Raw genomic sequence first — 4,901 nt, 5'->3', positions numbered from 1 at the left:
TTCTTGCTTCTGCCACAAATTCCCCCAGCTGTGAGCCTTCCAACCTTCTAAATATTCCTTTATATGTGGTTCAGAGTTCTGGGACCATCCTCTGAGCCTGCTTGGTCGGGTATTCTGTGTTGTTGCTGATGGAGCTCCTTTGCTACACTTCCACCCGATCCGCCATCCTGTTTGTTCTCTCTAGTCCATGGTACTTTTAATACGCTCTAACACCATAACTTAAATACATCAATTATACATACATATGTACTCCTACATATATGGGACTCAACTTCCTTACCTGTTACTATTGCTATTAGGTTCGAGTTGAGTCATTTTTCAACTCATAACAATGCCATGTGACAACAGAACTGCCTTGTATGGTTTTATACGCTGTGGCACTGTAGGATAAGCACTGGACTTCTTACCAAAATGTTGGAAATTCAAACCCACCATCTGCTCCTTTCAAACATGATCAATATGAGTCAGAACTGATTTGATGGCACTTAACAACACTAATATTTATGGGAGCCAATCACCAGGTCTCTTGCTAAGCCACGAGGTGGATTCAAACACTTAACCTTTTGGTTAGTGTTTAGTTATTTAGCTTAACTGTGCTGCCAGAGCTGCTAACAATATTGTTGTTATTATGTGCCATTGAACTCATAGTGCGCAACCTAACAGAACACTGCTCGGTCATGTGCCAAGCATGATGTCCTTTTCCAGGGGCTTGTTGTTAGGTGCCGTTGAGTCATACCAACTAATAGTGACCTTATGCACAACAGAACAAAACATTGCCCAGTTCTGTGCCAACCTCACAATCGTTGCTACACTTGAGCCCATTGCTGCTGCCACTGTGCCAATCCATCTCGTTGGAGGTCTTCCTCTTTTTCACTGACGCTCCACTTTAGCAAGCATGTTTTCTTTCTCCAGGGCCTGAACCCTCCTGATAGCATGTCTGAATTATGAGGGGCAAAGTCTCACTATTCTGGCTTCTAAGGAGCATTCTTGTACTTCTTCCAACACAGATTTGTTTGTTCTTCTGGCATTCCATGGTACTTTTGATATTCTTTTCCAACACCATAACTTAAATGCATCAGTTTTTCTATGGTCTTCCTTATTTTTGTCCAATGTTCACATGCATGTGAGGCTATTGAAAATACCATGGCTTGGATCAGGCACACCTTATTCCTCAAACTGACATCTCTACTCTTGAACACTTTAAAGAATTCTTGTGCAACAGATTTGCCTAATGCAATACATCGTTTAATTTATTGACTGCTGCTTCCATGAGTGCTGATAGTGTATCCAAACAAAATTCTAATGGAAAGGGACTCTCTAACCATCAGGGTCTTAATAAAAAGTAGCCTATATGAGAATAAGGAGCTCTGGTAGCATAGCGGTTACGAGTCGAGCTGCCAACCTCAAGGTTGGCATTTCGAAACGACCAGCTGTTCCGTAGGAGAAATATGAGGTTTTGTGCTCCTGTAAAGATTTACAGCCTTAGAAACCCCGTGCAGAGTTGCTATCAGTCAGAACTGGCTCCACGGTATTTAACAACAACAACAACAATATATAATTGAATACTGGGGGTAATGGACATGTTTTAAGGGAGGAGATTATATGCTTTCTCAGTGAATCTCTGGGCGGCATAAATGATTAAGAGCTGCACCACTATATGAAAAGTTGGTGGTTCGAACCCACCCAGCGGCGCTTCTAAAAGATCACAGTCTTGAAACCCTTGTGGAGCAGTTCTACTCTGCACGCAAGGGCTTCCCATGAGTTGGAATCAATTTAACAGTAATAAAGCAACAACACAGTAAGTCTATAGTAACAAGCAAGAAACTTTTTCTTAAATCCCTGATAACTAAATAGTCCCTTTCCATGGAATAAATAACATAATTCTGCTTTGTGAGCTTATTCTGTAAGAACCTAGTTGTGATTCTATCTTATGAGGACAAACGAAGTCTAGTCCTTTTCTACTGAAAAGTGGTAAACATCTTAGAGTGGCTCTAGACTCACTCTGTCTTAGGTGAGATTCCATCTTAACTACTGGTTAATGCAGTTTTTCACTTGGTGAATTGAAATGACTAAGTGACAAAACACTTCCCCTACCTGTGGCAGCTGGGGGCGCGGTTCCTCAGTAAGATAAGTACTGCGCTTGTACCACAAGCTCAGTGGTTTGGGCCCACCCGCTGCTCTGCAAGAGAAACAGGAGGCTTTCTGACCAAGAAGATTTTTAAAAGCCTCAGAAACCCCAGCACTTAACAATAACATTGACCTATAAGGAGCTCTGGTAGTTTAGTGGTTACGAATTAGGCTGCTAACCTCAGGGTCAGCAGTTCGAAACTACCAGCTGTTCCGTGGGAGAAAGATGAGGCTTTCTGCTCCCATAAAGATTTACAGCCTCAGAAACCCTGTGCAGGGTCGCTATGAGTAGGAACTGACTCCACGGCACATAACAAGAACAACAATGGCAGGGATCCTGGTGGGGAGCTGTGGGCTAATTTGTCAGACTGAAAAGTCATTTGACCTCCAGGATCGGTGGTTTAAGCTCACCAGCTGCTCCTTGGAAACCCTATACAGGAATCGACTCCACGGCTCTTAACAACAACAACAGCATGGCGTCGTGGGTTAATGCACTGGACTGCAAAGTCGTTTGAACTGCAAGGTCAGGCCAGAATCTCAGAATCAACTAGATGGCACTTAACAACAGTAACAAGTAAAGTTCATGCTGCTTGAATGCATTTCCCCCTTTCAAAGGCTAGGAATCCACTAGATGTTGATATTGATATTGAAACAGATGGTTTGGAACTTTGTTTCTTTTTAACTCTGTGAGGGAATCTGCACTCATCAGCCATCCTTTATTTATTTTTTAAGTTACAGGCGATTTGAGTAAAAAATACTTGTGGGAATCCAGTTGGATTTGGTCATGAATGCCTAATGCAGACTCAAACTTTTTCACATTCTCTTTGGAAATAGAGGTAGAAGTCCACGTGGGGTTAAGTGAGGGTTTGTATCTGATGTGTTTGTTGCCATGAGAGACTGACTTCCTGTGCTGTGCCTTGAAGGTTTCTGTTTTGTCTTACTTTTTACCCCAAATTGCTTTAAATGTGTTGTTGTAGGTTTCCGGAGCAGAAACCTTTTGCAAAATAGAATGAAATATTGCCTGGTCCTGCACCATCCTCACATTGGTTGTGAAGTAACTACCGAACTAAACATACTTAAATCTTTCTCTAAAGGTATTATTTTCCAATGCCCTCTTGTCTGTCTGCCTTGCCCTTGCAACTAGATTGTGCCTCACAGCTCTAAGCAGCTAGACATGAGGAGTTCATACAGCGGCACTAACCACTCATGCGTATGAACGTGCATTCAGTGCGGAACTGGCCTGACACAGGAGACAACTTACAAAATGTTCATGGAGTGAAAGACGTTAATATTCATAGAAAGCAAATAGTAAAGTAACATTACTAATGGAGAACCTGCCCCACCTTCCTACCTATAGCTCACACGATAGGGGCGGAACCTGTCTCAAAGTGGGAACCGTAGTTTACCCTTCCCCCAAATTACCCGTGCCCTGACTTACGTCACTCAGCAGGCAAACTGGTTGGGCTTAGAGGCTATGTTTACGTCACTGCTGCCTCTGATTCCTGCCGCACTACCAGTATGGGGTACGCTCGGGCTCCCCATTCTTCAAGGACTATGACAGCTATACCATTGCCCTGCTTGATGCTGTCTCCATGGGTCTGGACTGTGGCTGTTTCCCCTTTTCAGGGCACCCAGCTCCGTTGCTGACCTCTTGCCCAGAGGTCCCCAGCTCTCTCCGTGGCCCATCCAGTCCACTGCGGCTGCCTCTCTCCCACTGTCTCTATCTTCAACCCTTGAGCCTTATAGCTCTTTTATTGAATCTAGAAGATTCTCAGTGGAGCACGGTGGCTTTGTAGGATAAGCACTAGATTGTAAACCACAAAGTCGGTGGTTTGAACTCATCCACCACTCCGCAGGAGTAACATAAGGCTTTCTGCTCCCACAAAGATTTATAGCCTCAGAAACCCTATATAGGATACTATGAGTCAGAACCAACTCAACAGCACTTAATAACAAGCGGGTTCTCAGGCAGAGACCGCCCCAGGTTCAGAGGATGTGCTTTGCTTCAGGCTTTCAAAGATCATTTAAGATTGACCACTAATATAGAAAAACTCCCTATCAACCTCAGGCATGGCCCTCCACAGGATTGTAAACCCACGAGTCACATAGGCAGACCACAAACCACTCTTGTCCTATTAGGTGAATTACAAACTGCTTGTGCGACTAGTAAATTGGCCAATCCCTGCAAGTTGTTTGTTGTTGTTGTTGTTGTCAAGTGCCATGGAGTCATTTCTGACCCATAGCGGCCCTGTGTAGGGTTTCCATTGAGCAGCTTATGTGAATAGTAGTTCGACTAGCCACTTGCAAGATTTTGGTCTGACCAATCATTCTGGGAGAGTTACAAACCCAAAGCCCAAAAGGCTCAGATAAAAGAAACCCATTGTGCCTACTAATGATTTACTGCAACTTTCAAAATTACTAGTCACTCACAGAGGCTATGTAAGTAATTAAACTTAAAATTATGTACCTTAAACGTCAAGCACCAACAACAACAAAAAAGAAAAGCCAGATCCAAGAGTGACACTGAGATGACAGATTTACTGGACAAGAGTGTTAAAACAACTGCTATCAATGGGCTCTGGGTATTTAAAAAGGTGGAGGAAAGAGCGCATGTGCATGATGGAAAAAATGCAAAATGTAAAAGCACCAAATCGAAATTCTAGGGATAAAAAAATACAATATCTAAAATATAACACAAAACAAAAAACTTTAAGACTTTTATAGTCTTAGGTTTAAGTTCTTTATATGCTCCTAAGGGATATTACCCACCACTC

Source organism: Chrysochloris asiatica, unplaced genomic scaffold, assembly GCF_000296735.1.
Source record: "Chrysochloris asiatica unplaced genomic scaffold, ChrAsi1.0 scaffold00020, whole genome shotgun sequence".
NCBI classification, from domain to species: domain Eukaryota; kingdom Metazoa; phylum Chordata; class Mammalia; order Afrosoricida; family Chrysochloridae; genus Chrysochloris; species Chrysochloris asiatica.
Note: the sequence above shows the minus strand (reverse complement) of the source record.